The sequence below is a fragment of the Strix aluco genome, chromosome 9 (assembly GCF_031877795.1).
Source record: "Strix aluco isolate bStrAlu1 chromosome 9, bStrAlu1.hap1, whole genome shotgun sequence".
Taxonomy (NCBI): domain Eukaryota; kingdom Metazoa; phylum Chordata; class Aves; order Strigiformes; family Strigidae; genus Strix; species Strix aluco.
In genome coordinates, this window is record NC_133939.1 from 970717 (window position 1) to 995176 (window position 24460).

General features: G+C 52.7%; 1 pseudogene; it reads right to left on the reverse strand.

Annotated features, from left to right (window-relative positions):
* Positions 1-989: 989 nt before the first annotated feature.
* Positions 990-24460, reverse strand: part of LOC141927318 (hydrocephalus-inducing protein homolog) — a 100412-nt pseudogene continuing 76941 nt past the window's right edge.

Here is a 24460-nt window from a genome sequence, read left to right on the forward strand (position 1 = left end):
CGAACTCAGGAGGACTGGGAAGAAAGCTTATCACAAATATACTAATGTGGATTCTTGTCTCAGAATTTTTTTTGTATTTCCTTCTTAGATGTTTTTGAGACTTGAGAAAGTTTCTAAGTTTTGACATTTCACCCACCTAGTGGTGAAGGGATGGCAGTGGATGTAGTTCTTCTGGATTCTAGTAAAGGTTTTTGATAGTGTCCCTCATAGCATCCTTCTGGACAAGTTGTCCGACTGTGGGATGAGCAGGTTGATGGTGCACTGGGTGAAGAACTGGCTGAAGGGCAGAGCTCAAAGCCTTGTAGTGACTGAGGCTACATCTGGTTGGAGACAAGCCACCATCGGCGTTCCTCAGGATTCAGTCCTAGGGCCAGCTCTGTTCAGTATTTTATCAACGATCTCGCTGGAGGAGTTGAATGTACCACTGGCAAGTTTGCCAGTGATACCAAACTGGGAGGTGCTGATGACTCTCTTGAAGGACACGAGGCCTTGCAGAGGGATCTAGATAGATTGCAGCACTGGGCAATCATTAATGGGATGAAATTTAAGAAATGAAAATACCGGCTTCTGCACTTGGGAGGGCACTATAGCAGGCACAAGCATAATGGGGAGAGGAGTGGCTGGAGAGCATCCCTGCAGAAAGGGATGCAGGAGCGCTGGCTGACAGTAGGCTCAGTGTGAGCCAGCAGTGTGAGCCGAGCAGCATGGGCCAGCTCCCGCCACCCCCATCCATCTCCTCAGCCTTGTAGGCCACCGCCTTCCACCCCCTGCAGAGCTCATATTTCAGCACCCGACCGCTGCCTCCCGCTCAGCCACCACTGGACCCCTCCGCCACGCTGCAGAGCACCCCTGCGCAGTGCGGAGGACTCCTGCACTTGCCCCAGCCCCGGCGCCACCGGCCCCGCACCCCAGTCTGCGCTGGGTTTACTCCAAAGCAAGCAGGTTTAGTCCAAAACCAACGGTTTAGTCCAAAACTAGCATGGTTATTGCAAAGCCAGCGGGTTTATTGCAAAGGGAAGGGGGTTAGTCCAGAGCAACCGCTGTAGCAGTAATTGCGCCCTCAGGTCACGCCCCAACGGCCGCGGCCTTGAGCCCAAGGGGCTCCTGGGGGGGCACAGCTCACCTGTGAGGGGGAAGGCCCCGGAGGTAGTAGTCCCAGGAGACACCCCCCGCCCCAGTGCAGGACACCACCATCTTGCGGGTGACGGGGGCTGTGCCAGGGGTCAGGCCACCCTCGAAGGAGACGGAGAGGGAGGTGGTCTGCTTGGAGCGCAAGCTCTCGGGGGCCCTGAGGGTGAAGGCCAGGTGCTCTACCCGGTACTGGAAGGCCATGGGCTGCAGGAAGATGTTCTTGAAGGGGATGGAGGTGCTGTCATCAGCCTGGATAGGGAAGGGGCCCTGGGACTTGGGGGGAGGGCCAGGCCCAAGAGGGGGATGCTGTATTCCCCACCAAGCAGGGAGGAGAGCTGCAGTGTGGCCCTGGCTTCACCCAGCTGGCAGGGCTCGAAGGTCACATCCATGCTCACCTCCGAGCCTCCCGGGTTGGCAGGGGACACGCCGATGGTTTTCTCCGTCAGGAAGCCGGCGCAGTTGGTCTGCACAGGGGAGAGAAGAGACCATGGAGGGGGCGGGTCACAAAAGCAGATCCAGCACCTCAGGAAGAAACAGAAGGTCCCCACCGTCACATTGTCTAGGGTCCCTGTCCCTTGCCTGTCACTGCGCCTGTCCCCCCCACCACTTGCCAGTGAGGAATGGCCATCAGGAGTGTCCAAACGTGCCCAGCAGGGACAACCCTGCACCCAAGTTCTGGAGGACCTTAAACCCCGGCCCTGGCAGTAACGGGGAAGTCTTGCATGGGCCACGGAACCTGCAAGAGCAGCTCCAGAAAGGGCAGCAGAGAACATCTGCAAGTGAAGACAGGCCAGCTGGGGACAAGCCCAGCATTGGTGGGGAGACCCGTGGGCTCATGTGGCCACCCCAGCTCAGCCAGGCCAAGCTAGAGGGGTAGGATCCCTTGACAGAGAGGGCTGATGCTGGCCAGACAAGCTGCCTCCCAGCAAGGGCCCAGGGCAGGCTGGGGTCACCTGGAGTGGTAGTTGGTCTTCTGCTGGGCGTAATTCATTATTTTGGTGGTCATGGTCTGACTAGAGCCCAGTGTGGTGCAGAAGTAGAGGGGCTTCTCCAGCCCACTCATGGTGGCTTTCAGGTGCAGATTGTAATAGAAAGAGCCCAAGCTGCTGCTCCGGAGCACCAGGCACCCGGTGCTCTCGCCCACTTTCACAGGCTGATACTCAAAGACAAGATCATCCTGGGAGGAACCAAAGGAGAAGCCACTGAGTCAGGCAGAGATGGGGAAAGCAGGGCCTGCAACAGGGGAAATCGGTCCCTGGTGTGCTCCAGCAGTGCTGGAAGGCAGCCCAGCACCCTCCCTTGCTCCAGGTCCCTCTCTCTGGGGCAGAGCCTTGCTACATCTGGGGGACAGTTCACTCGGGGGACCGTCCCCAACAGCTCAGAGCCCTCCAGCACTATCCCAGAAGCTTCCCACCCTAAAATGCCCCTCTACTCCCCCAGGGCACAAAACACCTATCGATCGAGGCTGCAAACTCCCTGCCAGTGGGGTGAGGCATGCCCTGCAGCCACTGTAAACTGAAAATACCCACACTAAATACAGAGCCTGTAGCACAAGGACCTGCCCTGTGAGGCCTGATGGAAGCATCTCAGAAGGGGTAGCATGGCAGACTCCACCAGCGCAGGGCGATTCCCACTAGACATCTTACACTCTGCTTCCCCTCCAGATTATTAGTAGGTGGGAGCTGTCACCCTTGGGAAGAAGCCCCAGATGGTTCATGCAGGGTGTCACCCCTCAGGACCACCCACTCCCAGAAAGGCTGCAGGAGAGGAGAGCACACTGCATGAGCTTTGCTCCTACCTCCGACTGCGCAGGAACAGTGAAATGTGGGGGAACACTGATGTCGGGCACTTTGCAACGTACAGCAAACGTCACCGGGACAGGCAGAGGGTTGTCCACCTTGACGGTGGCAGACACTCTCTGCCCAACAGCAGCGGTCACTTCAAGACTGCTGATGGGTCCTGAAGCAGTGGCCTTGAAAGTCACCATGTAGAACAAGTACTCCTTGGTCACCTTGTTGAGGAAGGTCACCTGAATCGGAGAAAAAGGGCAGCGCTGGTCATTCTGCACATAAAAATATACCAGCTGTGCTGAAGCCAGCCTCAAGAGCACCAAGCTCAGCACCCTGCTTCCAAGAACGGCTGTAAGCAGCCACCGAGGAAGAGTGCGAGGCTGGGAAAAGCGTGTGAGGTATTTCTACTTGATACTCTCCTGACTGCCCATTGATTCCAGCTCACCAGTGTCCTGGTCCACCTGTGCTTAGCACCCCCGGTGGGACCCTCGCAGAGACTGACAGGTGAGTGGGGGGTGTGGAGAGATGCCTGCTGTTCAGTACCCACCCAGGACACCTACAGTCCCACCAGTGGGCACGGGGAGGTATGAGAGCAGGCGTGTAGCTTCTCAGGAAGCCAACAGCTCCTTGGAAGGCCCCACAGCCCCATGTCCACACTTACCATTGCGTTAAAGACTGCTTCCTTGTAGGAGAGGAAGGTGAGCTTGTAGTCCTTCTTGGCAGAGCCTGGCACATCAATGTATTCCAGCCCCTGCAGCACAGAACTGCTTTCCAGGTTTTCTGGTTTGAGCATGTCTACCACCACGAGGAACCTGTGGGTGAGAAGAATGCAGTGAAGGTCAACAGGAAGGACTCCCACAGGACACCCCTCATGGTGGGGTACAACCCAGCCCCTCTCTTCCTCAATGCCCCCGAGGGAGCCAGCTCTCATCCGCCTGGGAGGAAAGCCCTCCGGGACGGGTCTGCGTAGGCAGAACATGGTCAGTGTGATCCCAGACACCTACAGGCAGAAATAGCCAAGGAGAGTGAAAAGCTTGCAGGAAGGAGCTTCCAGGCAGTGGGAAGCTCTTCCTTGCACTGCTGCAGGGATTGCTGATGGGATGAGACTTCCTGGGCTAGAGTCACCACTGTGTGGCCTGTTCAGCCAGCTGGAGACAGGGATGAGCTCAGTGTAGGAAGTCCTACATGGCACCTGCTGGAAATGGTCCCTGAACACTTTGGGGTCTCAGCAGTCCCTTGCAGGAGATAGTACAAGCCTGTCCCATCTGGCAATGGGAAATAGAGGGAGCCCTAGAGACAAGAAATAGGGTAAGTGAGCTCGCCTGCTCTCTGCCTGGACCAGTTACTGGCTCTTCAGCACACCTGGACAGTCCCATGTCTCAGGCTGCCACCTGAGCAGCTTTGGGCAGGTCCAGCTGGCAGAGCTGTGACTGCAGCCCCGTGTCTTGCGCCGGTGGAGATGGCATCGTCGTACCCACTGGGGCTGGTGCAGTCACAGGACACGGGCAGCGTGTCTGGGCAGAGCAAGCTCACAGCGGCCCTGCAGCAGAGCTGCTCTGACCATCCTAACACCCCTTTCCCTGGGCACATCAGCTGCCAGCCCTGTGCTCGTGCAGGGACAGCCATGCTAAGGGGGTGGCAGTCCCTGCTAAGCTCAACTGCCCCAGCATTACTGCCTGTCAGCTGGCACGGCAGGATCCCACCAGCCAGGGTGAGCCATGGAAAGTTCATATCCAGTCCTCATTTGGGGTGCCAGTGGGTCACAGCCACCTACCCTGGGGCATCTCCTCTGCCTCCAGAGCAGCTGAAAACTGCGGGACTCTTCATGCAGGGCTGTATGTTAAAGAGATGCTGAGCATGTCCAACCCCACAGGGCACAGATCTGCTGAGCACCCTGGAGATTGTGCCCACAAGTCTCCAGCCTCCACTCAGGCCTGAATTCTGGTGTGGGAGAAGGTCAGCTGGAGTGGGACAAGGACCCCAGCAGCTCCAGCACCCCAGAGCCCTTCTGCACTGACCCCCTTGATTTAAGAGCTTGCCCCTGGTCTGCCCATGCGACCAGAGGGGCCAGTCACCCCCATCTGCCCAGTCCCAGACCTGCAGGAAGGGCTCTTTCCAAAGCTCCTGAAGGAGATGTCAAGAGAGATCTCAGTGTCATTTCCCACCTGGCTGCTCATGGCCGGGGGGGGCACTGAGAAATGGCAAGGCAGCTTCTCCCCTCTAGTTCCCTGCGTGCTGCAAAAGGGCCCCAGCAGGGCAGTGCAGGCAGAAGTGGTCATGCTCAGGGCGTGGGGAGCCTGTGCAGTCCACAGGGCTGAGCACAGGGGTCTCTGAGCCCCCCTGGGCTGCACAGGCAACGACCAGGAGCTGCACAAAACAAACTTCATTTCCTGGACCATCAGACAGCCTGGCTTTTTAGGTTAGCTGCTCCAGTACGTTTAGTAGTCAGTCCAGACCTCCCACCTGAACTTCCCTTACACCTGGCCTCTAGCCACCAAGAAACCCAGTTTCCAACATAGGATCTCAGGATAATTTCTGTTCATAGGGGACCTCTGAAGGTCATCTCGTCCAACCTCCTGCCCAAAGCAATGAGGGTCATGCTCTGAGGGTCAGCGTGCTGGCACAGCTCACATACCTGATGCTTCTTGTTCTCAGAGCTCATGGTTAGGGGTTCGTAAGTGATCGTGTAGGGCTTGTGGAAAAATTCAGGCCCCTTCCAGTGTTGCCCCTCAATGACGCCTTGCACAGTGCATGTCCTTATTGTTCGGGTTGGACAGGAGGATGGTCTGACTGTGCTTCTCGCGCACGGCACACATGAAAGTCAGCATCTGCAACAGAGGAGCACAGAGGCTGCTTGGTCACAGCGAGGAACCCTTTCCACTCTGACTAGCTTTATGCACAGGGAGCAGCTTTTCCTTGTCGTATACCAAATTTCCATTTGAGCCATAGATTTTGGCGTAAATCAAATTGTTGGTTCTTAGAGAAGGAAGAGGAATGAGTCTTTTGCATGCTGGGTGAAGGGGGCTGCTGCCTCCCTAGGAGGGGAGAAAGAAAACTGAAAGCCCTGGAAGGATCTCTCTCCTGTGCAAGGACAAGTCCTGCAGCCGTGCAGTCCCTTCGTGGGCAGGCTGATGAGCAGTTCCTGATTCTCTCTTGGGAGCAAGAGCCAACACCTCCCAGCTGCACGCTCCTGCAAGGCCTGTAAGGGCCAGGAGTCCTCCACGTGGCATCCCTGTTCCCCAGGAGTTGGATGCAGATGCCTTGTCCGCTCCTAGTGCTGAATGCCCTCCCCCACCCCGACAGGGAGGAAAAATGTGGGTGCGGGTGCCATATTGTGGCTATAGCTGTATGGCTCTGGGGGACGTGGGGGGGTTCTCAGAAAAGCCCTGCAGGGTGTCCCCACGGCAAAGGTGCTGCAGGGCAGAGCCAGGACAGCTGAGGTACTCGCTGGAGCAACAGCACCTTTAATAGGGGAGGAAGGCAACTACAGGGCTCACAGATTTTGGGAACCCTGCCCAGGGGTTTTCTCAGCTCTCTGGGACACCCAGGCAGGATGACAGGCAGGAGTGACTCTATGCCTGTAAGATTCCTCTAGTTCCTGCCCTGGGAGAGATGTGGTGCAAATGGTGGGGTAAGGGGGCACCTGTCCTGTCTCTGTTCCAGTTACCTCTTTGGACACAGGGGTCTCCATGCAGCATCCTGTCAGCATAAGCTGGAGCGGCTCACTGCCCTCGATGAAGCACTGCAGGCCCTCGCACTGGATAGCACAGCTCAGCTTAGAGGGGCAGAAGGTCACAACGAAGGGGACGTCCATTCCTGGGAAGATGTAACCCTTTGTGGGGCTGATGCAGAAATCTGGCTTGAAGCTCTTGATGTCCCACTTAAACCTTGCCAAGGAAAGCACAAGAACAGAAAGGAAAGATTAACAACCGGGAGGCTGCGAACACAACGTGCCGTTTCTAATTCTCTTGTGGGCTTTTCCACAGCATCTCAGGCAGGGTGCTGAGCCACCTGGCACTAAGGCTTCAGGTTGGGCAGGATTCAGCTGCACCCATCTGTAAACAAGCTTTTGGTTGTACCTCTTGCTAAGTTCCAGGGCCTGACTGCACAGCCTTGGCTGCACAACTCCCCACTGGAATGGAAAAGCAGAGGACAACTCTCTGGGCAAGCTACAGCTCCATCCAACCCTCACCCAAGCTCTCGGCCACCAGAGAGGACAGGGTTTTGCATTACTTGACTCCTATGTTGCCCGTGTTCTGCATGGTGAGGTGCCAGGATGTGTAGCTCTGCTGCACCACCACTCCAAAGCTGAGGTGTTCCTGGTCCAAGCTCACGTGGGTGCCCTGGCAGGAGCCCCGCACCATGAAGAGGGAATGCACCAGGCCGCTGCACTCCAACATCACTTCTTCAGTGAACGGCTGGATGCAGCACTTTGGGGAGAAGATCACTTTCACTTTACAGGTCTCTCCTTTGGGCTTCAGGCTTAGTTCATTGGTGGGCTTCAAGCAGAGAACCTGCCCAAAGAAATGAGTGGAGACTACTTCATCGGGCAACCGAGCTGTGAATCCTCCATAGAGTCTTCCCATTCCTGTTCTGTTCCCATCAACATTGCCCCAGTCCTACTCATTCCCAGGTACACATCCTCAGCTACCAAAGGAATTTTCCTGTGATGTGTGCATCCAGCCACGGTGAGCTGGACTACGTCTTCCAAAGTAATTTCACTTGAGCTCCAGGACAGCCATAACTCTTGGTCTTTAAAGATTACATTTCCATACCTAATACATCCTAACATGTGTCTGAAACAGGTGAGGAATGGTACCTTCTTCTCACTTCTGGCTATGAGGGGAGTCCTGACACCTGGCTCAGATGAGGCACTCACACTGCCCAGCAGGGAGGATAGGACAGCACACAACTGTAATTAGCTACTAGCTCCCCCCAGAGCAGCTCACAGCTACCTGCAGGCATCCCTGGAGGCACAGCAAAGTGCTCTCCAGTGAAGGAAGGGGCCTTCCTGCAGCTCTGGCATGGTGGACTTGAGACTGAGCTTAAAAGTGAGAGGAGCAGCACTGTTGTTGGCTATGGTGACAATCTTCTTCACCATCTGTCCGATGGAGAGGGCTCCCAGCTTCACCACCTTTCCTTGTGGTTCCACATGAAGTGCTAAGGCTTGGACAATAGGCCCAAGCCAGAGTTGACCTATAGATGAATCCTGTATATTTTATAACTGATAAGCATTGTGCTAACAGGTATTATACTAAGTTACAACAAACCACCTACTCTGATATAAAGGGTGGAAGTGTTGAAGCCTGAGCAACAGGCCCTGAACCAAAACTGTTAACTCAGTATGTAATCATTAATGAAATATGCATGGAGGATGGAGCTATCTTGGATGTATCTTTCATTTCCTTTGTATATGAATAGAATAACAGAGTCATGAAGACAGGTGCCTGTCCTCGAGGCCTGATGTGAGACCTTGTGCATAATCCGATCCGATAAGCAGAGAAATTCCCTTAGTTTCTTTCTTGAGCCCTGGCCAGGCTCTGGGGGGAACCTAATGTGAAATTTAAACCAGATATTTCCACTTAAAACAAAGGTGCCAGCTATTCTGGCTTGCTGATTTTTAGGTATATAAGGCTGGACCCGCTCACAGCGACTTTGGATGCCTCACCTACGGGTGGACGCCCCGCATAGGATTTACCACTCGCCGGGACAGGCTCAACAAATCCTCGCTGCACCCGGGGCTGCCCAGCGCCTGCGGGTCTGGATGGTGGGAACAGGTGCAAGTGGTGATGGATCTTTCTTAATCACTATTCTCTCTCTCAGGTAGTAATGATTTGATGCATTACCCTGTATTTTCCTATTTAAGTGCACTATTCTGTCTTTTCTTACTGTATGTTTTCTGTATTATTCTATTATATTATTTAGTTATTTCTAGTAAGATACGCCTGCTCTTTTCACTCTGGTGTCTGAGTTTAATTGATATCCCTAATCAGCAAAACACCACAACGTCAACCTAAATCAGGAGAAATTAATATAAAGCAAAAGGAAAGAAGGAGAAAAGGTTTTCTGACACCCTTGTGGCAGAAAACTAAAACATGGTAGGCTGGGGAAGAGACGAGGAAAACGAGCGAGAAAGCTGTGCCCGCGGCCTGTGCCACCTGGGGTTTTAAGATTTGGAATTCATCTCACCTTCATTTCCGTGCCCCTTCCTCGGACCTCAATAGTTTGCTGGCAAAGACCGTTGATTTCAAAAGGGATGAGCTCATGGTAAGACGCAATCTCTCTGGGATAGAAAGTGATGGGCACCGCCACTGTCCCTCCTGGGCGTAGGACGTACCCTGGGAATTCCACATGGAGGTGTGAGGTGCTGGTGAACAAGCAGCTCAGACTGGCAGAAAGCACAGCTGAGAGGAGCAGAGGTGTCACAAGGCTGTGTGTGCAACATCAGGGCTACTTAGGGCTCTCCTGTCTCCTCTCCCTGCGTCCTCAGGATGTCACCCACAGTGCTCATGAGGACATGGAGCAGGCACATGCTAAGCAAGGGCCGAAGGAGTGTGTGGAGAAGGCCTACCTCACATCCTTATCTGGCTGGTTCGTGATGATGAGGCTCTGATGGGAAGGTGCCATTCCAGCGTAGTAGATGAAGCAGGTTCCAAAGTTGAGTCTGGTAGTGGAGAAGTGGACAGTGGGCATTACCACAGTGGCCAGGAACAAGCAGGTAAACCCTTGTTGATCTGGCGAGGAGAAAGACAGCATGAGCCCACTGAAGAGATGGGAACTACAACTGCAAACACCGAGGAAGAGGATGGGGGGCAGCTGGCTGCACTGACAATAAGGAAAAGCAAGTGCCAAAAGACTCCAGAATGGCAATAGAAGGTAGAAGGCTTGGTCCAAGAGGGAATGGGTTTTTGGAGAGTCGTGGCCCTGCTTTGTGCAGCCACATGCTGAGCTGTGCGGCCACATGCTGGCAGGACCTTTCTGCATGGTGGGACCAGCACAGCAGAGGCCTGGCAAGGAAAAACAGCTCCATCTCCACACACATCTAGGACCCCCCCAGATTAGGGGCAGAGGGGGCCTGGGGGATATGCCCTGCCACAAAAGTGCTTCCCAAAGTCATCCTGGGTAAGCACTTATTAAAATACTCCATTCACAATCTGTCAGGCTCTTTATTTCTGCAACAGGAGCCTCTTTGCCTCGTTCAGGCTCTTCAGTGACAGAGCTCACCCCTAGCTCTGGGCTCCTGCTGCCAAGCTGCTGCGTAGGGAAGGTGAAGGTCCCGTATTAAACCCTGGTGCCTCACCTGCAGCGTCAGCTCTACGTCTTTTAAAGAGCACATCTTCTGTGGGTGAAAAGCCAGCTGGGTCTCTGCTTTCCCCTTCACCTGCACGACTGTCTGAGGGGTGACAGTAAGGACCTGCTTACAGGCTGCGGGGCCACTCAGTTCCCACGAGAAGGTGAAGCTGAACTTGCTGTTATTGTGGATGCTAAAGAGATGCTGGACATTCTTGTTCAGCTGTACCTGCAGGGAAAAGCAGTGAGGACTGGGGGTTAGAGCACATGCAAAGTGTCAGCTGGCCCAGCAAGTGCTCCTCCCTAATGTGCTCCTGCATTTTTCATATTCAGCTAATGACCTGTATGAAAGATCAATCTCCCTCCCTCCAGAGACCCATAAATGAAGAAAAACATTCCCTTGTGTTCAAACGTCTCTGTGAAGCTCCTGGTTCAGGCCCAACGTTGCAGGCCTTTGTGGGGCAAATGGTTCAGGGAAGCAGTGCTGCTCACCTCCTTGAAATCAATGACGATCTCCTGTGCACTGAGCTCCGTGACACAGCCGTCGCTGTCCTCACACCTGACAGACGTGTGCATGCTATAGCCGGTGGCCTTGATATTCAAGGAGAGGGACTCTTGACATCGCACTTGAGGCTGAAGACCGCCTCTCCTTCTAGTGTTGGTGTGAAGAAGACTGTAATGGGAAACCTGGCGAGAGAAGACCCTTTTTGCTCCATTTGCCATCTCTTGGCTTTCCTGGCCACACATTGCCTGCTCTATGGGAGAGCAGCTGTGCAATGGCCCTGGTGAGGCCCCAGGCCTGGGAGAAAGCAGGAGCAGCACTCTGCCCTTCCAGGGCCTTCCACTATGGAGCAAGCCCTGGTCAGCCCTGCTTAGGGTACGATGATCCCATGCAATGAAATGCCAGAGGATACAACAACAAGGCATCAAACCCTGAGCTAACGCTGACCTTGCTGCCCTGTCCACGTGCTACAGGGCACCACTGGGTCGAGACCCCGCTTCTGTCCTAGACACAGAGGAGGGCACTCGTGGAGACCCCCAGTCTCTCTGATCTATATGACAAGGGTAAGTAACATCCTCTTTGCCAAGAGGAGTCGTCCAGCTCCCGTGACAGCAGCACAACGTGGGTGCCACCAAACTGCCTCTTTGTAATTTTTGTGGGTAATTTCTGGGTATATGATCAAAACCAAACAAACTACAGAGATTTAAGGAATTACCACTTCTCAGGTGAGCCACAGTAACTGATACAGGATGCTTTCTTGCACTCTGTGGCAAGCCAAAATTCAGCATCTTTTAAGACACAGCAAAGCTGCCTGGAGCTAATGTGTTCTCCTTACACCCTGGCAGGCTGGGAGTGGGTACAGGGACATCCATGATGGATCAGCAAATGAGTTGGTGACTGCTTATACCGCTTGAACTCACAATCACGTCTGAGCACAAATCATGGCTGCAGTTTACAAGAAAAGAGCATCTGCTTTCTGACAGGTGATCCTGCAAAACACAGCTAGTTGCCTAAGCCTGTTGCTGTCCCCCATGATGGGCTCAAATGCTGCCTGCAGTGCTGCTTCTGTGCTTTGTTGCTCTTGGCCCTGCACTGACCGCGCATGGTGGGCTTTCTCGCTAAAGGAACACAGGGAAGAGAGGAGACCTTGCCCACTTAGAGCTGCTGGCTCAGGGGTCACAGGGGTAATACCCCCAAACATGCTTTTGTCATCAAAACTAGAAGATCCAAAGCCTGAATTTCTGCACCCACCTCTGCTTGCTTCCCTGGCTGGATGCGACCTCTCTCTGTGTGGCAGAAGGCGGCCACCTGTTCTGGTGGGGCTTCAGGGTCTTGGCAAGTCCACTGGAAGGAATACGTGGAACTGGTTGGGTTCATAACCATGAAAGTCCTGGGAACACAAAGCAAAAAGGACTACTAAGGTGGTGCTGGGACATTAGTGACTCTGTTCTGCAGCAGACATCAGGCACTGCCCGTCCTCGACACTACCCGGAAGGAGTTATTTGGTACAGTGGAACAAGATTGGGAGCACAAACATTTCATCTGCTTTATAAGGGCCCTGTCTGTTTCCTGGGTGGCTACAGATTAACGTCTATTGACAAAGAAATTCGCAAGGATATAGCCAAAGTCATGCATGCTAAAACAATAAGATCAAGCGAAAATGGTAAAATCAAGTCCAGTCAAACTCCTTTGGAAGATGGTACTCTTGGTTGTGGTTGCAGCCTTCATTGACCATGTCTGACTGGTATCTCAAAAGAGCAAGAATGTCCCAAGGATGCTCTTCAAAGGGACGAAGGTTGTACTGGCCCTATTGCACAAGCTGGGGTTACGTGGTTGTCCCAGACTGACCCATACCTTATTGAAGAAAGGGACAAAGAGAACAAAAAATGGGCCAGTTGGACTTCAGTGACCACCTTGTGCCAGGTCCAAAACAGACTCGTGGCCAAGGGTCAGCAGATCACAGACAAGGCACAAATGTGCCCTGAGGCTTGGAAGAGCAGCTGGAGAGGTCTCTGGTTAAGAAGGGTGACCAGGAGACGGTCATCAGGAGAAGCCATGTCCACACACTTAACTGCTGTGCCTGCCACGCACTCCAATTGCCTCAAACTCAATCACTCTTGTGTTGAGATCTAACGTTGCCCCCTTTGGTCCCTGCAACTCTGGTACACGCCTTTTTGCAGTGATGTAGTCAGAGTCTTCCAGCTCAAAGTGGCAAAGTGACATCAGGCTTCTCCCCTTCACAGCCACCTCTGGGCCCTTCTGATTTGGCCTCAGGTTAGGAATACTAGAAAGAAAGGGACCAGTATTAGCCAGACTAACATTTCCAGCCAGCCAGCTGCTTGTTTATCTCCTTGTGCAGCACAGTGTTGTATCCTCTCTCCATGCAAGCACCGATCAGCAAATCAAACAGAACTGCACTCCCCATCAGAGGCAGTAGAGGTGAAATGGCAGAAACACAGAGACTGACTGCAGCACACAGGTTTCTAGGTAGATAAGGTGGCCATGCTTGTCTGATAAGAAAGCATAGCTAGGGACTAGCTGGCCCCTTGACAGCCTTTCTGGATCTCTCGTTCCAGATTTTGGAACCCTCCAGAAGCTTAGTATTTCATACAGTGTCTTGTCCCAGTGTCTCCATACCTGCTTTTACCAAGGCTGGATGATAATTTGCCTTTGCTCCTGTATGTTGGTTGTTTCTGCTGCCTCGCTGGGGCTGGCTGTCCCCAGGTCTGCACTCCCACCCACCCCAATCACAGGCAATACCACAACTACCCAGCGGTAGCACGAGTTGAAAAGTGCCTGGATGCTTCCTACCTGCAGAGCATACGGCTCTCAAAGTCCCCCACGTACACCGGAGAGAACTTCATCTACAAGAGCTGCTCCTGTCCTGCAGGGATGGTGCTGCTGCGGGGCTTGACAGAGAACGGTGAGGTGGCACTGACGGTGTTCAGAGATGAGCTCAGGGAGGAAGAGACCTGCTCCAGAGCGCGGCCCAGCTGGCTCGAACAGCGGCTAGACTGGAGCTTCACAGAGGCACCAGAAATGGAGGCGAGGAAACCCCCTGCAGTAAAGGAAGAGGTTATAGCATGACATCTTCTTTCAAGGAGAAAATCCTTTGTTCCCAGCAACTCTGCCTCCTGCTGCAGGTGGACAGAAGGGAGCTGGGATGCACTTGGAGCACCTCTGGCCAAGGGTTTTCAGCAGGACTCCCAGTGAAGCACAGGGAAAGTCCACGGTTTGCTTTTTGCTTCTGTGTAACTGCTCACTAAATCATAATCCCAGAAAGTCCTGGGGACAGGTGGGAAAGTGAGGACAGGTGGAGAACAGGGTGCAGGGCAGCAAATACCATGACAAGGCCCAGCAGAGACCCAGAGAGCTGCCTGAATCAAAACACACCACTGAACATCACTCCGTAAAGATACTGAGATGATGGACAGGAGACTATGTGTATGTTAGCAAATTCAACGGGCCCAGGACTGAAGCCAACTGCTTCACTCCAGTCTGTTAAACTCTCTCCATCTCCAGGACTGGGGACCTAAATTCAAACTGCTGCAGAATGGTTTCTGGCCAGCTTTCATTCCCAAATCATGTCCAGGAACTAACAGTAGAGATGTGTGTGTTACAGCACCTGGATATATTTCTGGGCATCATTTCATGTCCCAGTACAGCCAGCCTCAGAATCACAGAATCATCTAGATTGGAAAAGACCTTGAAGATCATCCAGTCCAACCGTTAACCTAGCACTGACAGTTCCCAACTACATCATATTCCTAAGCGCTATGTCGACTCTACTCTTAAACACCTCCAGGGATGGGGACTCCACCACCTCCCTGGCAGCCCATTCCAACACCCAACAACCCTTCTGGAAAGAAATACTTCCTAATATCTAGTCTAAACCTTCCCTGGTGCAACTTGAGGCCATTCCCTCTTGTCCTATCGCCTATGACTTGGTTAAAGAGACTCATCCCCAGTTCTCTGCAACCTTCTTTCAGGGAGTTGTAGAGGGTGATGAGGTCTCCCCTCAGCCTCCTCTTCTCCAGACTAAACAACCCCAGTTCCCTTAGCCGCTCCTCGTATGACATGTGCTCCAGACCCTTCATCAGCTTCGTTGCCCTTCTCTGGACACGCTCTGCCGACGTGGAAGTCCCGGACACAACTTATATGACCAATTTGATCAAGTTGATGCCACTTTATTACAGGATACACATCAATTTATACACTATCAGAAGCTTCACGCGGCGCTATCTTCTTGTTAATAGGCTAAAGCTACTTGTTCACTCGCCCTTCTGCCTTCTATGACTGGTCCCAGTGTGGTGTCCACGCGCTGCTCTCCCCCCAGGTAGACCCCCTGTTTTCGACATTCCAACATCTTTATCTCTTGGCCAGGAATGTAGTTTCTCAGGCTGTCTCGACCTTGTTTATGTCCTTGAACACAGCTGCAGCTTGCTGTTACAGTGAGGCCCCTTGGTCTGGATCGCTCACAACATGTCCGTTGTTCTCCAGCAATGCCACAATGCTCGAGTAATTCAATGTCCTTTTTGTAGTGAGGGGCCCAAAACTGAACACAGTAATCGAGGTGCGGCCTCACAAGTGCCGAGCACAGGGGGAAGATCACTTCCCTGTCCCTGCTGGCCACGCTACTGCCGATACAAGCCTCAGTGCTTAGCATTAAGGATATGTTCATTAAGGAGAGCATTAAGTCCTGCTCCCCTGTCGCCTGCAGAATTGAGTTTTGCTTGTTACATGTGGTGGAGAGAAGGCTTTGGGGAACAGCACTGCTCTGACCTTCACACCCTTTCCCCCCTTCCTCTTTGTTGGGCTTTCATAACCAATGACCAGAGAGCTGATGGCACAGCCCAGCAGACTGGCTTCAGCACAAGTGTGCCCTGTGCCGGGGAAGAGCCAATGCCAGGACGCACAGAGGAGGGAGATAAGCATGTTCAGGGCATCAAGGACTTGGGCTGAGTTGTCCCATCTTGACCATCAGGCAAGCTGCCTGTGCTAGGAAACACACGGGTTGCCAGCTCTCCTCACTCCTGTTTCTGATGAGACCTCTTGGACACACAGCCCTGTTTCCCCGCAGAACCACGCTGCTCCCAAGCAGACTGTGCGCTCAGACACAACCGCGTTACTGCGGGTTGGTGAGTCACGGCCCCGCCATTGAGCTCCAATGGCTGCTGCGAGCAGGGGCTCTGCCTGCAGCAAACACTCCCCTGCCCGAGTTAAGAGGGTTAGTTTTCGACAGTGACGTTGCATTTTCCCTGGATCAGGGAATTGCACACGGACAGTGACTGCAGGTCAGCTAACTCGTCGTTACACCATCAATTTTCCCCAGTCTCAGAGACTTCCCAAAGAGGTGCCCAAATCTCCCCCTTCCCAGACCTGACCCACCACGTGGCTCTCCCCCGAGCCAGGCTCAGCTCCCGTGCAGAGCACAAGTGTCAGAGCACTCATAGGAGGCTCTGAGAGGTAGAGAAGGGGCAGGGAAAAAGTCTCCAGCTGCAGCTGGGAAGATGCTGATGAAAGTGGACAACCAGACAGGGACAAAAAAGAAATTCATGTTTTGGGGGGAAGCGGCATGGTCATCTCCCCAAGCCCTCAGCTGCCAACCAAAATGCCCTGGGCACCCTGAGCTGTCACACAGAGCCAGTCCCTTACCATCCAGACTGGGCGGGAGCGGCTCCCCAGCACGGCTCACTGCACTTTCATCCTCCACGGCCGCCATCCAGGTGTATTCCAGGGCCACATTCCCTGTATTGGACAGCTGGAAACTGGAAAGCAAGGAGGAGTTTAAAAAAAAAAAAAAAAGAAAAAGCCTAATAAATACAAAGTGAGTAGAGAAGTAACACTGCGTGGTGGGCTCCTGACACCCCTTTCTTTATGCTGAGTAGCATCTTCTTTCCCAGACAACTCTGCCACATCTAGATTGCTGCCCTGGGCTGCCCCAGAAGTATTTCCAAGTTTGGAAGTTACAGAGGAAAGGGCAGACATGGTGCCCAGGAGACTTATTCTGGTCTTACGTCTCCGTTTTACGTTATTTTGACTGCAAACCCGTCCTTGAGCAGATAAGGACAGGCACCATGCAATGAAAGCAAAACCACGGCTGTTCTCAGCAGAAAGGCACAGCAGAATTGAACCTCTGCTGGCACGCCTTGGTGCGATGGCAGCCACCATCTCCTGCTTGGCTTTCTGTGCATATATATGGGCCCCAGCACCCAGCCAGGACTTGGAAAGGATGAAACAATAAAGGATTTGTTTAAAAGGATGAACAGCAGGTGAGACTGAATGTAAAGCCCTAGAAGGGACTCAGGTCCACATGTGGGAGATCTCCAGGCCCTGGGATGTGCCAGATTATGTGTGGAAGCTGAAACCTCAGACTCAGCAGGCAGGAGCACCCCACTCCAAGGCTGATCAGCCTGTTAGAAATCAGAAGAGGTTTATTAAGTGGCCGAGCAATAAACATGTCAGTGTAACTTTAGCGGGCACAGGACCATGAGTAGAAGGAAAAGCAGTGGCCACCGGAGAGCACAGCGCAGCTCTGGGGAAGCAGACATGGGTCAGCCCTGGGCAAAGGCAGTCCCCACTTGTAGGTCCCTGTCTGGCCTCCAGCACTCATGTGAACATCCTCATCTGGAAGAGCAAGGTCTCCTTGAATTCAGTCATGTCCGTCTTCAGCTTGAACTCGGCATAGTCAACGACAGCACTGAGGCAAAGTTCCACCTCGCGGATGCTCTTCTCCAGGACACTGTGAGCTGGTTCTGGGTCGGTCTCGATCACCTCCGAACAGGAGAGGGAAGAATCACTGACCAGAGCCCAGAAAGCCAGGCTGAGCAGGGAATCTTTTGGCCTCTAAAATCAGCCACATATAAGGGCTAGAAAGGACCATTCCCATTTATTTCCCTCGAAAGATAACCAAATTTGACCCTTCCGCTATAGTATTTGTTTCTACCTACTGATCACAGCAGTCACCACGACTGTGAATACACCCATGGGGACTATGACCGGGTATCAGCCTCTGTGTTTCAACCCTGTAGTGTCTGACCTTTTTCCTGGCCTCCTACAAATCCAGCAGGCTTCCAAATCAGGATTAAGTTCCCCTGCTGGAGCTCTGTGGATGGAGAACCCCAAGACTGAACAAACCTAGAAAGCACCTTTTCCTTCTTGTCTCAGGAGAAAGTGCTTTCCAGATGTCATGTGCGGGGCAACAGCCACACTGGTGGTGGCTGGGGATGGGCATTTTGGGATGGGAGTGAACTCACTAGGAAAGTCTCCGACTGCTGATGCTCTGATGGGGAAGAAGTTCTGTTTACAGGTCTTAAAATGGTTCAGAAACTGGGGAAGAACCATCACCCAAGATAAATGTGTCTGGCAACAACAACAGTAAAAAGCAAGAGTTTCTGGAGATGACACTTCTCCAGACTCCTGCGTGACTGCCATACAGTACCTGGGCTGCTCCATAATGAGACATCCTACACCATACAGAGACCACAACCAGAACCTCTGGTACCAGTGTAGGCAGAGCTCAGAGCTCGCCCACAGCGTGCTGGTGGGCTAGCCAGCACACACAGAAGAGCACTAGTGTTGCTCTCCACTTCAGAACAAGAGACAGAGCACAGTGGATTTAACTCCTTGTTGGTGAAAAGGTACTGAATCAGGTGAAGAGATTTTAACACCATAAAATGTATTATCATAAAATGTGGCATTCAACACAGGCTGCAACACTTCTGCTTTTGGCAGAGACCAATAGTTTGCAAGTGGCAAAATGTCTCTTGTCAAAAAGACTTCCCCATCTTGTGGGGGTGTATCAGGCCACCGTGCATCCACCTCTCTCCTGAAATGCACTGCTGGTTAACTGCACGGGTGGATTACATGTCAGGAGGAGGCAGGAGCTGCTTAGCCAGCAGAGATGGCAGCCTGCTGCCGTCGGCTGTTCTTCTTGTGGACGCTCAGTTAGCTTTTGCTATTGTGCTTCTTACCTTCTTCTTGACAGGCCATGTGGCTGCCGGGCCCCTCATGGCATCCACCCACTTGACGGTGCGCAGGCAGTCGTCCCAGTCGGGAACCTGCTCTGGCAGCAGCTGCAAAGCGATCCGAGCCACCTTACACCTCACAGGGTGCTTTTTGAAGGCGACTGCAATGTCCGATCTCAGGGTCACTATGATGTTCTTAGCACAGCCAGCATGGAGGTGTCCCACCTAGGCAGAACCAGAGACCGAAGACCAAACTGGAATCCCTGGCAAGGGCAGGACTGACAGCAAAGGGACTGATGTGCTGAGCAGCTGTGCCAGGAATCTGCGTCTTACTGTGTATCTATCTGAGGTTTGATAAAATACAAACAAAAGATGCCACCTCCTGTAACATGGAGCCTTTTCTGTGGGGCAGACAGCCCTGCCCCAGCAAAGCCAGGGATCGCAGCTCCTACATGGCTCTCTACCGGTCTGTGGGGACTCCCTGCGAGCTCCCGGGAACCCGCCGGGCACTGCTTGAGCAGCGGGGAAAGGCAGAGCCGTCCAAGCTCACCTAGGGGGAGAAGTGAAACAGGGCGCCTGCCAGCCACTCAAACCACATCGCCTCCGTCCTGCTGCGATTGGTGATCGTGAAGCTCACGGTGTAGGGTGTCCCGATGTGACAGTCCCCGAACTGGATGTGATCCACCTCTGGCAGCTGTTAAGAATGAGAGCAAGGGATCTCAGCGTGTGGTGAGGTCCATCTGCCCCCCCCCATCTACAGACACGTTATGTCCAACTCTACCTTGCTCCAAACCTTCCTCCCCCTGGGAGATGCAGCTGCTCCCCATCCTACCACTTTCAGGGAAACACCCTGACACATCCCTAAACACATGGTTGCAGCTGTGCAGAGACATGCAGTACAGCCTGCACTGCCTCTGTGCACACGGCTGGCACGCTCACAGACCACCAGCTCCCCTGGGTGACAGCACAGGCCTGCTCATATAGAGGACACAGATTATCATACACGGTCTTCATCTCCACAGTATCCCACGGGCGAGCAGACCTCCTTTTAGAGATACTCAGCTGAATGCTGGTATCTCTGACCCCACCCTACTAGCCTGTAAGCTTCTCCCTTGACAGAGGATCTTCCCTTTGTTCTCAAGTGTGGCTGCTCTCCAGGCTACAAAAGGCAACAGGATCTGTCTCCTAAGGTTGGACCACACCTGCACCAGCACAAGGTGAGCAGAAATGTGGATTTTCCTATTCCTTGCTCCATCTTGTCAGTCTCTCCTCTCTTACCCTCAATTATGTCTTCCTCCATATTGCCCTCAGCGTTCTCCTCGCTGTTTGCCATTAGTTCATGGATGTTATCTAGCATGAAGTCATCCTCATAGCCTTCACCCACCAGCTGAATGTTGGTTTCTTCGTAGGGGTTGTCCACCACTGATAGGTGGATCCTCCCTTCCACACATTGGGCCAGGGTGGGTTTGAAAAGCACATCAAACTCTGCTGATTCCCCGTGATGCAGGACCAAGGAAGCGGTGTGAGGCCTCCTCTCTGCACAACAATGGAAATCAGAGAAAAGTGATACAGCTGTAGAGAGAAAAATATTTCCATGGGGTATAGGAGGAATAAGAGGTTGAAACCCAGCTGTCTCTAAGCACAGGTTCTCCCACCGATGGTTCCAGACCCTCCTCCTATGGTCACAAGACTATGACACCACTGTGCATATCACTGTTAAAGTGTCTTAACCTCGGGGTAACACCCAGCTCTCACTCAAACTGCACCCAGCCAGCTCCTGCTATACATAAAGCTGAGTCAAAGGGTGGTTTTGATTTCTGCTGGCTGGCTGTGGGCTCAAGGGCTGCCTCCATTCAGGCTGGTAACTTCCCAAATGCAGCGAAGACCTCACTGAAGTGGTGATAGTCCCCCACAACTCAACCCACCATGTCCAGAAGAACAGAAAAACTTCCTACAACTTGTTAGGAGGAAACCCTACAAAGCATCCACATGAAAAACTAGGGGTACAGAGAGCCCCAGGAAAGAAACTGTGTCTAACATCTGGCTGCTGCTTGGCCAAGCCAAGAGCAGGGCACACATCTTCCCAATGACTGACCACACTTGATGGTTATTGAATTTACCTTCTCCAGGAGCGTCCTCCTCCATGCCTGCAGCTTGGTAGATGCAGTGTGTGGCGGGCCTGGCTTTCAAGAAGAAAACTCCCCCTTCATCCAACAGGTCTATCATCAACTAAGAAAAGGGAACACAGAACACAACCCCAGTGGTGTGGGTACAGGATGGCATGTGGATTGACACCGCACCGCTGCTGGTCCAGCATGGAGAACCCAGCATGCTACCCTGCTTCAAACACAGCTGTTAGCACAAAGTTTAAGTAAAATCAGACAGGAAAAAAACCTGTTCAGAGGCATTGGAATGTAATTAAAATACAACCAAACAGGACAGAAAATACTAAAAGGAGCAGAATGTAATTAAACTACAACAGAGTTTAATTCAAATGTAGTAAAATGGGATCATATACAATCTAATGTAACTAGGACATCACATGTGCCCAGGTAAGAACCAAAACATGAGAAGGGAGACAGGGGAAAAGTAGTCCACCAACCTTCTTGTGTTGTGTTTAACTGAAAAGGACAGACTAGTCAGAAGAAACACATTTCCAAGAGGAATTCCCTTCCTGCAAAGCAGAAGTCAGTCATTTTCCCATGTTTTCTGGAACCTTCCCAGACCAGAGCACCCCCTGAGCAGGTCCTCACCTGGACAGGTACGATGCCGCTGTTATGAAGGACCAGGGGGAGTCTTTCTGAATCACCCAGCAACAGCTTCTTGAAGAGCAGCAGTGGGTTCCCACTCTTATTGTGAAGGACCGGGCGCAGGACTGTCACCTGAGGCAGATTCCCATCCCCACTGATATTGAAGGTCAGGCTCTGTGCTTTAACTGCTGCAGGGCTGCAGGAGAGGCAGAGGAGAAATCATTAGGGCTGCTACTAACCCATTCACCACTTGGCAAGCAATGAAGTGAGTGCTGCCCGCTGTGTTTTCCCTGGCTGGTGCTCCTGTACCCCACGACACAGCTCCCCCTCACCCCTCTCCTCCCAGTCCTATCAGGGCCATTCACAAGAGGAATCTGCTCTGAAGAGCCAGAGCCTTCCAGAATAACAGTTAAATATCATTTCACTTCATCAAATCATGCAGTACAGCACGTAAATAATGAGGCAACAGATGAGATGTGGCAAATTTGCTGGCAGCGGTGATGAGAGACGTGCAAAAAGCACAAGCACAGCATGGAAACAGTATAAAACCAAGAAGGGAAAAATAAATAACACCATCAGTAAAGATTATTTCCAAGGACACTAAAAAAGGAATAGCTTGTTATGGCAGAAAGCTGACTTATCTCGTCCCAGTTCAGAGACTAAAGGGTTGGGGAAGAGCAGGTCAGAGCCCTGGTACACAGGTAGCAGGACAGAGGAACTGGGCTCCTCTTTCATAAAGGGTCCAATCGCTCCTTTAACATCAAATATCTTAATATAGCCCTGGTAATCACATAGGATCATCTCGTTTTAACATAAACAAGGAGGAAATAATGCCTGCTGACTTGCTGGCACAGAAACCGCTGCATCTAATCCTTTGGCCTTGGAGAGCCCCAGGTCAGCTGTTGCACATCTCTGTTTTTTTCTGATTTAGTAACTTCCAGTTGGCTACCTAATATTACACTGTCCTCATAGTTACTCCCACAGGCTAAACTAAGACTCTTACTTTTCTGCTCTGCTCTATCTAGTAGTTACTGCTTCCTATAGGATCTAATGCTAAGTACCCTGCCTAGGACTACTGAAAGAGTCAGGGTTAACGAGGGCCTTAGGTGCTCCCCGAGGAGAGGTAGCTATTAGAAAGGTCACCCCCAAGGTTTCCCAGGGTGAGTTACCTTGCCTGGACATCAAGGGAAGCCTCAGAAGTGCACTGGTAGTTCTGCATCCTTTGCGGAGTGAAGGTCACCGTGGCAAAGGTGTGGGAGCGGCTGGGCACACACATCCGAATGGGTTCCACCTTGAAAATGTCGCTAATGTGGCTGTTAAGCTTGGGGGAACCCACAGAGCAGTGTTAGGAGGAAACATCCTTCAACGTGATGCAGTCTTATTCATCTATGCATTGTGGGGAACAGTCCTGACAGAGTGTCTTTCTTCCTGCTTCCCTGGACAGACTCCTTCCATCCCAGGGGGTGACTCCAAAGTGGTGCTGACCTTGCACAGGGAGCGGCCATAAAGCCCAGGCGTGCAAAAGCTAACTTTGAAGTGCTGGGCAGCCACCCCAGCACCCATGGGAGGTGGGGGCTGCATGGAAAACCCTGCAAATAACCTAGAATTGGCCTTTAAAGAGAAGGAAAAGACCAGGGAGCCTGAGGAAACAGTCTGCTTTGAGCCCTGGCACATCAGTCCAGTAAAAGTCCCCGTCTGAGTGTGCTTCCAAGAGATACTCAGGAGGGTTCAGGTCTCCCCACAAAGACCCAGAGGGGTGAGCCAAAACCTTGATTGAGACATGATGAATTCAACCCAACTGTCACCCTGGCACTGCTGCTCTCTCCTGCAGTTTGACCTGCACTGAGCTGGACTAGTCCAGGCAAGAGGAAACCAGGAATCTGTGGGATGAGGCAGGCTATCCCACAGCCTTCAGAGATTACCAGTCACCTCGGCCTCTTGATCTTACCTTACGGTGGATGGGTTTGATGGAGAGGACCACATCACAGGGGACTTCGTCCACATTGTGGATCTTGAAGCGAGCTGTGGCCCGGTGCCTAACCAGAACATTAGTGAAGATAAACTTGTTCTCATCTGTGGCGAACACGCCCTTGTCTTGCACTGTCTGTAGGATGTGGCAGAGGTTGATGTTGCTGCAGATTCGATGCTCCTCAAAGATGGACTCTACGTCGTCAACCACAAATGCTGCAAGCAGACCAGAGGGAGGGCTGAGGATGGAGAAGCCTTCCTGCGGAATCTACCTGGAGCCCGCTGGCCTCTCAGAAGCCTTGATAACCTACCCAGGTCACTGCAAACCCCAACCTTGGGTCGGGGGGTTTGCTGTGAGGATGGAACTCAGTTGTCCTCAGTCTTAGAGGGTATTGCTTTCCTTTCATCCTTCCATGCATCCCTCCCAGCCTCTCCCCACTGGCTGACTTGAAAAGGACTGGAACCTCTGAGGATTTTAAGATGGGACTTCAGGGTCGGGGTGGCTCTCTATCCAAGCAGGAAGTTTAGGTGCTATCAGCAGCAGGTCTGGCCATGGGAATCTGTGGACGGGGCGTACCTGGGAGGCAGGACTCGGCAAATAGCGTATAGGGATGCCAACGGGATTGTCCTTGGGGTCTCTGTTGCTGATATCGATGGACAGGTGCTCCTTGCATGTCCCCAGTCCCTTTGCGTAGCAATCCACCATGATCACCTGCTGGCCCACAGGAGGGATGGAGCCAGAGCCAGGGTACACCGTGAACATGCCTAGTGTGAAGTGAGCCTGCAGAAAGAGTCCCAGGAGAGGCTGATGACTACCAGCCTTGCCCTGAGCACCTCCCCAGCAAGGAATATGTCACTCCTTGGCCTTCAGCCAGGCCCAAGCACCCAGTCCCAGGGCAGGGGGAGATGACTCCACAGCCCAAAGGCAGCCCCAGGATGAGATGAACCAGCCAGGAGGAACTGCAGGCCTGTCCTGAGTGGCACAGAGAAAGGAGTTTGGGTGTAAAGGGTGAAGGTGGTAGCTGGGATCCTTCAACCTCCAGAGGTAAAACAGGAGAGCAG